We start from the raw sequence: 12,925 nt of genomic DNA on the forward strand, positions 1-12,925 counted from the left end.
TTCTGGTAGATTGAAATTGGTGCATCACATATATATTTAATTATAACTAGACCAAGTGCAGACCCGTTGTGTGATCCCCCAACGTGCGGTTGTGGGAGGTGGGCGGCACGCAGCGTCACGCACACTAACTATCCCCCTCTCGCATTCACGCTAATTACCCCCTTGATATAAAATTAATATGATTAATTTGCTCCTTTTACCCCATAACCACCCTATCTACTGAAGCATAGCCCCCAACTTGCAGTCACATCAAGAGCGGGGGCGGGGGGCGGGCGGGGGCAGAGAGAGAAGAGAGAGAGACAGAGACACAGAGAGAGAGAGTGAGTGGGAGAGGGGTGGAGAGGAGGATAAGAGGGAGGGGGGGTGTGGGCGGAAAGGTGGGGGAGATGGGGAGGAGAGAGAGAGAGAGAGAGGGGGAGAGAGAGGGGGAGGGAGAGAGAGAGAGAGAGAGAGAGAGAGAGAGGGAGAGAGAGAGAGAGAGAGAGAGAGAGGGGGGGGGGGGGGGGAGAGGAAAGGGGGGGGATAGAGGAAAGGGGGGGAGAACCTCGGCACACATGCGGCGGAGGGGGGCTCTGAGCGAAACGGCCGTAGGTGGCGGCATTCTCTCGGAAATCGCAGCACAGATGGCAAAAAACGGTCAAGAACAGACTTTCAGTAGTAGATGATTATTTTTTTAATTAGTATGCTTGCCATTTCATTCCCCCTTTTTCTTTTTTCTTGTATTGGCAGTGCCATACAACATACAGACAGAACATTCTTACTGCTCAGCTGCAGACAAAGTTCCGCGGGAAGAACCCAGCAGTGTCTCTACAACTCCTGAAACACCTGATCTTCAAATCACACCAAATGTAAATGACAGCAGAGCTCTGAAGAAGGCTTTTCTTTGTTAAAGTCTGACCGCTGAATCTCTGTCTATTGAAATTGTCTCTTTTTTTTATCAACAACAAAGAGACATAAAGATGCAGTGAGCAGCAACAAGAGGCACAGCAAGAAAGAATTATACTCATCTTTGACATTTAAAATGTTGTTATATTTTAAGAGATGTTAAACTTTAATAAATCATTTTTCCACTTTTCATGCCTGCGTGTTCTTCTTCACAACGGGAACCTAATGGGCAGGAATGGATACTCTGTGGGAGTATCTTGCTTCTGCCCAAAGATAGGATCTTCCCTTCGGCCTCTGCACAGATCCTATAGTGGAGCAAACATAGAAACATAGAAAATAGATGCAGGAGGAGTCAATTTGGCCCTTCAAGCTAGCACCGCCATTCATTGTGATCGTGGGTGATCGTCCCCTATCAATAACCCGTGCCTGCCTTCTCCCCATATTCCTTGACTTCACTAGCCGCTAGAGCTCTATCTAACTCTCTCTTAAATCCATCCAGTGACTAGGCTTCCACTGCCCTCTGTGGCAGGGAATTCCATAAATTCACACATTTCTCTGGGTGAAAAAGTTTCTTCTCACCTTAGTCTTAAATTACCTGCCCTTTATTCTAAGACTGGCCCCTGGTTCTGGACTCACCCAACATTGGGAACATTTCTCCTGCATCTAGCTTGCCCAGTCCTTTAATAATTTAATATGTTTCTATAAGATTCCCCCTCATCCTTCTAAACTCCAGTGAATACAAGCCTAGTCTTTTCAATCTTTACTCATATACAGTCCCACCAACCCAGGGATCAATCTCGAAAACCTACGCTGCAGAAGAACCTCTTCACTCTATACTGAAATCCTCTTGTTATGAAGGCCAACATTCCATAGCTTTCTTTACTGCCTGCTGTATCTCTAAGCCAACTTTCAGTGGCCGGTGTACAAGGACGCCCAGGTCTCGCTGCACATCCCCCTTACCTAACCTAAATCTATTGAGATAATAATCAGCCCCCTTGTTTTTGCCTTCAAAGTGGATAACCTCACATTTATCTATAGTATACTGCACATGCCACGCATCTGCCCACTCACTCAACCTGTCCAGGTCACCCTGCAACCTCCTAACATCCTCTTCACAGTTCACACTGCCACCCAGCTTTGTGTCATTTGCAAACTTGCGAGTGTTGCTCCTAATTCACTCTTCCAAATCATTAATATATATGGTAAACAGTTGCGGCCCCAATAACAAACCTTACGGTACTCCACTCGACACTGCCTGCCACTCTCGGCCTCCCCACTGTCACATGTGCCTGGATTAAGGATTTCCTCACAAACCGGCCCCAGACTGTGAGACTTGGCCCCCACCTCTCCTCCACTCGCAGGTTGAGTACCGGTTCCCCACAGGGCTGTGTGCTAAGCCCCCTCTTATACTGTCTCTACACCTACGACTGTAGTCCGGCCCACAACAACAACCGCATCGTCAAATTTGCTGACGACACTACTGTGGTCGGACTTATTTCAAAGGGAGACGAGGCAGCCTACAGAGAGGAAGTCCTGAAGTTGACAACCTGGTGCTCAGAAAACAATCTGGCTCTGAACACCAGGAAAACAAAAGAGCTCATTGTCGACTTCAGGAGGCACAGCACCGACTTAGTCCCCCTACACATTAACGGCGAGTGTGTGGAGAGGGTCAACACCTTCCGGTTTCTCGGCGTCCATATCGCGGCTGACATCTCCTGGACGGGCAACACGACAGCCGTCATCAAGAAGGCTCAGCGCAGGGTAATAACCAGCGGCTGCACTTCCTGAGGGTCCTCAGGAAGCACAACCTGGACTCTAACCTGCTACTGACCTTCTACCGCTCGTCCATCGAGAGCCTGCTGACATACTGCATTACAGCATGGTATGGCAGCTGCACCATGGCAGACAGGGAGAGGCTTCAGAGGGTAACCAGGACAGCGCAGAGGATCATTGGTTGCCCTCTCCCCTCCCTGATGGACTTAGCGGTCTTAGCAGGGCAAAGAAGATCACCAAAGACAGCTCCCATCCTGCGTTTGGACTGTTCGACCTGCTGCCCTCTGGAAGGCGCTATAGGTGCATCAAATCCAGGACAAACAGACTCAGGAATAGCTGCTTCCCGAGAATTATATCTACCATAAATTCAAATCCACACATGCACTGACTACACCGCCCAACACGGACTTCCATCTGTATATATGTATATATGTATGTAGCGCCGTAGAATTTGTGCACCTATTCACCCCCCCCCCCATCTCCCTTCTGTTTTGTTTTTCTGTTTCTTGTTTTTTGTGTAAATTGTATGTATGCACTGAGTACGAGCAGCTTTCAGTTTCACTGTACATGTATAGTGACAATAAATGGCATATCTAATATCTAATTCTGAAAAGGACCCGTTCACTCCTACTCTTTGCTTCCTGTCTACCAATCAATTTTCTATCCATGTGATCACCCTACCACCAATACCATGTGCTCAAGATGGACCACTCCTGCAAAAAACAATCGGCAATCGGCAATGTGGGCAATACGACTTGTCTTTCTTCAGGTTCCCCATTAAGGAGGAAAGGTAAGAAAACATTTATTACTTCTGGTTAGTTCATTGAGCTCAGATAGTTGAGTCCTCATGGCAACATCCTTGTAGAAATCTTCTCAAGAGCATTTTCTTTCTACATCTCTGTTATTTAATGCAGAATAAGAGCATATTGACTGCAGATATTTTCTGTAATTTCAGATGTCGACATTGGACATGATCTACACCGAACTGCGGAGTATTTGTGAAATAACTGCCCTCTTATGTACATTGTGTGAAATTGTGATTTGCTAACTGCACAAATATAATGCGAATGGCGATTTATTTATTATTGTATCTATGTTGGACATTTTGCTGTTTGGTGAAGCAGGGGTGGGGCTATCATTGTGTTACATACGTTAAATTGTACATCACTTTCACTGGTTAGCTGATATGCTGAACTGCAACCCTGTATAACTCGCGCACAAAATAATGTGAATTGTGTAAATCTTATCCCAACGGGTCCCACTTAGTCTATTGATTGTGTATAAGCTGCAAATTTTGTCCTTTGTTTGAAATGTGTAGAATGTGACATCACTTTTATTGATTATCTGATATTCTAAATTCTGCAAATTCTGCAAGCCTGTATATGTCGTGCACAAAATGATGTAAATAAAAATTGTTTTCCTGTTTAAGAAGTTCAATTGAGAATTATTTGAAATTGTGGGGGTTGATACAAAATACTGTTGACCCACAAATGTGTTGATATGAGACATTCACATTTAAAAAATCCATGTCGCAAAAAAAGCAAGAAGGTGCCCATGTTATTTGACCAACTTGCCAGATTAATTTAAATATACACAATACACAATACAATTTATTTGTCACTTGAACCTCATAGAGGTTGTTGGAGCCCCCGGCGTGCGCTAGAAAAGTGCCGCAGCCATTTAAGCCACGCCGGGCGATGATGTAAGGCCCCCGCTCCAGGTCATCCTCGACCCCCGCTACTCGGGCGGAATAATTTGCCGTTGCGGAAGCCCCGAAAAGCGGTCTCCCAGCAGGGACCCGCAGGCTCCGATATTACTGTCTGCCAGGCCTGCGGTTGGAGCCTCCGAATCTCCGGGGCTCGGGTCACAGCAGCGCATGGGTACATATGTAGGTATGTATGCATTAGTTTTGCTCCTAATTCCCTTTTCAAAATCATTAATATATATGGTAAACAGTTGCAGCCCCAACACCAAGCCTTGTGGCAAAAAAATCCAGAAGATTAGTCAAACATGATTTTCCTTTCATAAATCCATGTTGACTTGGACAGATCCTTTTACTGCTATCCAAATGCCCCATTATTGCATCTTTAATAATTGACTCCAGCATCTTTCACACCACCAAAGTCGGGCTAACTGGTCTGTAATTTTCCGTTTTCTCTCACGCTCCTTTCTTGAAAAGTGGGATAGCATTAGCTATCCTCCAATCCACAGGAGCTGATCGTAAATCTATTGATCGTTGGAAAATGATAATATATATATATATATATGTATGTGTATATATGTATGTATGTGTATATATGCATGTATATGTGTGTATATACGTATGTGTGTATATATATATATATATATGTTTATATATGTGTATATATGTATGCATATAAATGTATCAATATGTATGTGCATTTGTGTATGTGTGTATATATGTGTGTGTATAAAAATATATATATGCATATATTTATTATTACTATATAATTATATATATAATTGCCTTTATGGTTTATGTATATCATCTTACAAGACAAATAAATTAATAGTGATGATTTAAATCAAAGTTGCTTCTGATACATGAGAATAAACTATTATCTCTAACTTGCCTCTCACACACAGACACACATTCATATAAATATATTAAATATATATACGTTAAATTTAATTTTTTGCAGTGTGTGTTAAAGCAATACAATGCAAGGGAAACTACACAAAGGAGGGGTCTGTTCCCGCTACAAGATACTTGAGGATCTTTGCTTTGGATCAAAGATTATAGCGGAGCTCTATAATCTTTGTTTTGAATCACAGCGGGTGGAATACCGGAAGTCGAGTGTCGCTGTAACAAATGGCGGCCGTGACGTTCCGTTGCGTACTACACGTCAGCCCATTGAATTTCGAAGGAGTGGTCTATCTTGTCCCTCTAGGATCTTTGCTTTTAGTAATATAGATTTTTAATGGATGGCATAATTGTTCCGAAAGTGTTCTTCCATTGAAACACCAATCACCTGGTCAGGCTTATTTCTCAATGCAAGGTCCAGAGCTGTATAGGGTGGCCACAGTGGCAGAGCGGTAGTTACAACACTTGCAGCGCCAGAGAGTCGGGTTTGAATCCGACCATGGGTGTTGTCTGTATGGAGTTTGAATGTTCTTCCCGTGACCTGCGTGGGTTTTCTCCGTGATCTTTGGTTTTCTCCCACACTCCAAAGACGTACAGGTTTGTAGGTTAATTGGCTTGGTGCATATGTAAATTGTCCCTGGTGTATGTGGGATAGTGTTAATATGCGGTGAACACTGGTGGGTGTGGACTCGGTGGACTGAAGGACCTGTTTCCTTGCTGTATCTCTAAACAAAACTAAAAAAGAAAATCTAGGTCTGACTTTCGCGAAGCTATCGGAGTTAACACGAGACAATTCCAGACCAAGCTGAAGTCCCAGACTAACCACTCACCCATGGATTGTTGCAAGGCTTGCATTCCATAACAGGCTACAAAGCAAAGAAAGGTAGAATCACTGGCGACATTGAACTCCTCCCTGATGAAATCAATGCATTCCATAAAGTACAAGGAACCGCAGATGCTGGTTTACAAAAAAGGACACAGAGTGCTGGAGTAACTCAATGGGTCAGGCAGCGTTCTGGAGAACATGTGCAGGCAACGTTTCAGGTTGGGAACGTTCTTCAGACTGATGTCTCAAGAAGGTTTCCAACCCGAAAAATCGCCTATTCATGTTCTCCTGAGTTACTCCAGCACATTGTGTCTTTCAATGCTTTCTATGTTTGTTTGTACAGACGGTTAGTAAGAATGTCATCACCTGCCCCGACAGCCTCGGGTGCAGCTGTACCCCTGGTCACCATTACAGATGTCTTATTGGCCTTCTTGAGGTCTGAGGGCTTTTACCTTCTCGCCAAACACAACTGCCCTGGCAGACCCATTGTTCCTGCCTGTTCCTGTCCCACAAAATGATTTCCACATACCTTGACTCCATCCTATCCCCCTGGTCCAATCTCTCCCGATCCATGTCCAAGATACCTCATATGCCCTTTGTCTCTTTAATGTCTTCTGCTTTCCAAGCCCCCATTCCCTCATCTTTACTATGGATGTTCAGTCACTCTTCACCTCCATCCCCCACCAGGAAGGCCTTAAAGCCCTCCCTTTCTTCCTCGAACGCAGAACCATCCTATTTCCCTCTACTAACACTCCACTCTACCTAGTCCTCATCCCCAACAACTTCTCCTTTGACACCTCGCACTTCCTCCAAGTCCAAGGCGTAGTTATGGGCAGCTTCATGGGCCCCAGCTATGCCTCCCTCTTTGTACGGTACGTTGAACAATCCCTGTTCCAGGCGTGCACTGTCTCTATCCCCAAACTCTATCCCCATTACATTGAAGACTGCTACCTCCTGCACCCATGCAGAACTCATGGACTTCATCAACTTCACCACCAATTTTCATCCTGCATTCAAATTTACTTGGACCATCTCCGACACCTCTCTCCTCTTTCTTGATCTCACAGACTATTGACTGACGTCTATTACAAATCCACTGATTCCCACAACTATCTCAACTACAATTCTTCCTACCCTGCTTCCTGCAAAGACTCTATCCCCTACTCCCAATTCCTCCAACTACGCCGCAACTGCGCCCAAGATCAGGTGTTCCATATTAGAACATCTGAGATGTCCTCTTTCTTTAGGGAATGGGGATTCCCCTTTCCCATCATGGATGAGGCCCTCACTCGTTTCTCCTCGGTACCCCGCAGCTCCGCCCTTGCTCCCCCTCCCCCTATTCGCAACAATAGACAGAGTCCCCCTAGTACTTACCTTCCACCCCATCAGCTGTCGCATCCAACACATAATCCTCCAAAGTTTACGCCTCCTCCAGCGGGATACCCAGCCACATTTTCCCATCTCCCTTTCCGTCTTCCGCAGACACCGTTCCCTCCACAACTCCCTGGTTAACACCCCCTCCCCAGTTATCTTCCCTTGCTATTGCAGAAGACGCAACACATCCAGGGATCCCGACAGTCCTTTCAGGTTAGGCAAAGGTTCACTTGCACTTCCTCCAACCTCATCTACTGTATCCGTTATTCAAGATGTGGACACATACATCGGCGAGACCAAATGCAGACTGGGAGATTGTTTTGCAGAACACCTTCGCGCAGCCTGCGTGAACCGACCTGATCTCCCAGTTACTGGACACTTTAATTCTCCTTCCCATTCCTAAACAGATCTTTCTGTCCTTGGTCTCCTCCATTGTTAGAGTGAGGCTAAACACAAATTGGAGGAACAGCGTCTCATATTTCGCTTGGGCAGCTTACAGCCCAGTGGTATGAATATTAATTTCTCTCACTTCAAAAAGCATTCTCTCTCTCTCTCTATCCCTCCCCCACCCAAGTTGCACTAGCTTCTCATTTTCACCCTACAAACAGTTCCTTTATCATTGTTACTTTTTGCATACCTTTCATTCTTTGTTCTTTATCTCTCCACATCACCATCTATATCTCTCGTTTCCCTTATCCCTAACCAGTCAGAAGAAACGTCACCCATCCTTCTCTCCAGAGATGATGCCTGTCCTGCTGAGTTACTCCAGTCTTTTGTGTCTATCCTCTTGAGAATGGACCCGTAGAAAGTGACCTGGTCCAGGTGGAATCCCTGGCCATATCCTCAGCACCTGCATGGGCCAGTTGGCAAGAGTATTCACAGATAACAATAGGCTCTCCCCTATCCCATTCTGAGGTTGACAGTTGCTTTAAATAGACCACTGTGAGCCTATGGCCAAAGTAAAACAAGGTAGTGGGCATTTGTGACTAGCACCTGGTGGCACTCAAATCCACCATAATGACATGCTTCAAGAAGCTGGTCAGGGCATTTATCAACTCCAGCTTCCCGTGCCGTACACTCACCCCTGGAACAGCTGGATAACAAAGCCACATATGTCTGCCTCCTATTTACTAATTACAAATCTGTCTTCGACATCATCATTCCAACCAAACTCACCTCCAAAATCCTGGACTTTCCTCTGGAATTGGATCCTTGACTTCCTGACCAAAAAACTGCAATCAGTAAAGGATATGTGACCAAACATCCTCCTTGATAATTCTCAACACCAGTGCCCCACGTAGCTGCATTCTCAGCACCTTACTAAGTGCCATATGTACTCAGTAAGGTGCTGAGAATGCAGCTATGTGGGGCACTGGTGTTGAGAATTATCATGGAGGATGTTTGGTCACATATCCTTACTCATGGCTGTGCATGCAAGTTCTGCACTAATCTTAATTTATGTTTGCAGATGACATCACTATAGTGGGCTGGGTCCTAAACCATTACCAGACAGAGTACAGGAAAAAGATAGCGAGCTTAGGAGCATGGAGTTAAAACAACAACCTCCATCAATTTCAGCAAAATGAATGGGCTGTCTTCGACTTCAGGATGCGGGGTGGAAGGCACTCACAACATGTATCAATGTTGATCATAAGGAGATGGTAAATATCACTAACAATTTGTCTTGGTTCAACCACATTGATGCCATGACTAAGAAAGTTCACCAATACCTCTACTTCTGATGAAGAAGGCTAAAGAAATTTGCCATGTCTCCAATGACTCTTTCCATTTTCTGCAGATACACCAAAGAAAGCATCCTGTGTAGGAAGGAACATCTTCAAAGCAGGCATACCTTGAGATTTAGCAATGGAGTCGATGAAATGTGTAAGAAGGAACTGCAGATGCTGGTTTGCATCACTGTTTGGCATAGACTGCACGATATTGCAGAGTGAGAACATGGCCCACCCAGTCCATCACACAAACCAGCCTCACCCCCACCTCCTTAATTGACCCCTTCAATTCATTTACACTGCCCCGGAAAGCAACTAACATAATCATTGGTATTCTCCCCTCTCCTGTTGGGCAGAAGATACGAAAGCTTCAAAGCATATATCAGCAGTTTCAAGAACAGCATCTTTCTTGCTGTTCTGAGATTCTTGAATGGATGTCTAACATGCTAAGAAATAATTCCAAATCTTCTAATCTACAGTCTTTCTTAATCCGCACTCTCTCTGTGATACTATCTTCTACACAGTTTATTTTCTCTTTTACACTACCTGATGTACTCGTGTATGGTTTGTTTTGCCAGAATAGCTCACAAAATAAAATTTTTGATTACAATACCGTGTCACTGTTTTTCATTGTGACTATCATACACTACTACAAATATTAAACCTGGTTATGTCACAAATTTAGGTATAATACCAATTCTGTTCACTTAACTTTAAGAAGAGTGTGAAGCTCAAGGGAAGTGCAGAAAAGGTTTTCTAAAATTGTTCCAAGGACAAGGGATTCAGCTTTTATCATAAATGTGAGACCTAAATTGTTCTCTGAGAGCAAATATGGTTGAGCAGAGATTTGGTCAAGGTGCACAAAATAATGACTGGATTTAGGTGGGGTAAATTGAGAGAAGGTATTCACACACACAGTTGTTTCAAAGGCCAGGGGGAACAAATTTAAACTTCTGCCCAAAAGTTTAAAGTGGGATGTGATAAACTAGCTTTTATACAGAGTAATATTGGACATAGAAGCAGTCAAGGCTTCCAAGAAGCATTGGACAAAATAACTGGCAGGGTTATTTGGAAAGAGTGGGGGAAATGGGATTGTTCTACTTAGAGCCAATATGTACTTGATGGACTCGATTGGCTCCTTCCATAACAATTCTAATTCTAAATCAAATAAAACAGTCAGTACTCTTCTACAGATTATTCTCAAATAAATTGTACTTGTCACATAACTTGTCATTTTGTTCCTCTAATCTAATTTAATATTCAGAAGTACATTAGTATTTGTGTTAAAGGATTTAAACATCATGTCTATTCAGGTGAATAGTCTATTGAAATGTGTTTTTTATTGGATTTTATTTCAAGCAGACTTTTGATTATATCATTATCTACTGACAGGTCAAATTATTGCAGCAAAATTTTAAAAGGTAATTCACGACTCAATTAATTATAATTTAGTAGTTCACATTATGAGGTTTGACTTGGTGATTTATGATTTTCCTTGTTAACTCCTGAGACCTACATCAATATATGCAAACCTGGTCACCAACTGGAAGGTTTCAAATTGCATATCAAATTATTTAGTCAGAATTAGATAAACAGTAAATTGAGGGTATTTTGTTAGTGAAAGGCATGGTTCACAACTTTAAGATTAAGTCAAAATAGGTTGTTGTGCCATCATGAATGAATACTCTTTCAACAACTAACATTCCAGTATGAAAACTCCTTATAAGGATGTGGGTAACATTATTTGAAGCCATGATTTGAAATGGGATGGTGCTGTAAAGGAGAACCAACATAACTAATGTTACTTACTAATAATAGAATAAAAGTTATTTGATATATTTTACATGTTCACATTAGCCAAGTGTCCTATATATTCTTTCTAAAAAAAACCCATCCAAAATGTATACCTTCTTTCTGTTGTGGCAAGGCCATTATCCTTTTTTCATTAAATACAGAAAAATGTAATCATCCTAAGTGAGACGGGTGTTATTTCTACATAATATCAAAAGCATATCCAGCATTGTTGCACTTCCCCCACTGCAAACATTTTTGCAACATTCTTGTAATATGGTATCACTTTCTGCCCAACTAGGACCAGATATTGGCTAGGAGGAAATAGACAATAGACAATAGGTGCAGGAGTAGGCCATTCGGCCCTTCGAGCCAGCACCGCCATTCAATGTGATCATGGCTGATTATCCCCAATCAGTACCCCGTTCCTGCCTTCTCCCCGTATCCCCTGAAATCTATATGAAAATTGTGTAAAGAAGGAATATTAATAACCATTGGAATATAAATTATTTCTTTTTCTGGATCCCATCCTAACATCACATCTTCTGGAGTTGAAGAATGAGTAGTTTAGTTTAGCATGGGTACAGACCCTTCGGCCCACCTAGTCCACACTGACCATCCATCATCTGTTCACATTAGTTCTATGTTATCCCACTTTCTCATTCACTCCTTTCACACATTTTTTACAAAGGCCAATTAACCTACAAACCCGCATGTCACAGGAGGTTATCCATAAGAGTAACTATATTTAAACTCATCTACACATGATTTATTTCAGTAACAATTACAAAGAATCCCTAAAATAGAGGAAAGCCAATTTGCTTAATCTCTACCATTGCATGTTTTGCATGAGACACTTATCACCCTACTTATTCTAAACCGAGCAATGTGTCTTTCTATTCCGTTTTCTGCCATGAACCCATTTAACTTAGCTTATTATTCTTGAACTCTATTGAAATTTATTAAATGTATTACAATTATTTATTAAAGTTAAAATTTATAGCTCCTAGTTTCATATTCTCTCTAAAGTGGAAACATCTTTTCTATGTCTATTGTAATCAAATATCTTCATTATTTTAGAGACCTCTCTTTTTTTTCTGAAGAGCTACAGCTTTCGTCGCTTTTAATAATCATTACATCTCAGTTCCAATAGCAGCCTTACAAATTATTTTTGCAACTTCTCCATCATTTCTGTTTCATTTTCCGAATGCGACCAACTGCTAATTTAAATTTGGCAGATACAGGTTAATGTTGTTTTTAATTTTCTTTTTCTAAAATTGAACCAAAATGTTGTATTTTCCATCAACTTGTAAATTATTAATAGCAACTTGCAAATGTTAATGGCTAGATCTTTGTGCTCTCCTACAATGTAAATGTTTATAGGGGAATGTAGCTTCATTATTCCTCTGATCAAATTCACCACATTGTGATATTCTGTATGATATTCATTTGCCATTTACACATCTGATTCTGCTGGGTCACAAATGTTTTCTTCAAGTCAAGTTTATTCGTCACATACACATACGAGATGTGCAGTGAAATGAAAAGTGGCAATGCTCGCGGACTTTGTGCAAAAAGACAAACAAACAACCAACCAAACTACAAACAGAATCACATTCTTACGTTATATCTTACGTTTCTGTAATTTCCTTACTCACATTAGTTCTATGTTATAGAACAGGAAGATTTATAGGGATCTGGACCAAACACAAGCAAATGGGATTAGCTCAGATAGACATCTTGGTTGACATAGATGGGTTATTTCCATGTTGCATGAATCAATGACTAAAGATTTAATACACGTCTCCTGATGTGGTGTTTACAATGAGATCGTTGGAGGATTTTAGTGAAGCAGTTTTTGTTGCCATTTATTGGACACCAAGTTAAAAATTGTTAGATTTATAGGTGCAAAAATCATAGGAGCAGAACTAAGATATTTAG

Source organism: Leucoraja erinacea, chromosome 1 (assembly GCF_028641065.1).
Source record: "Leucoraja erinacea ecotype New England chromosome 1, Leri_hhj_1, whole genome shotgun sequence".
Taxonomy (NCBI): domain Eukaryota; kingdom Metazoa; phylum Chordata; class Chondrichthyes; order Rajiformes; family Rajidae; genus Leucoraja; species Leucoraja erinaceus.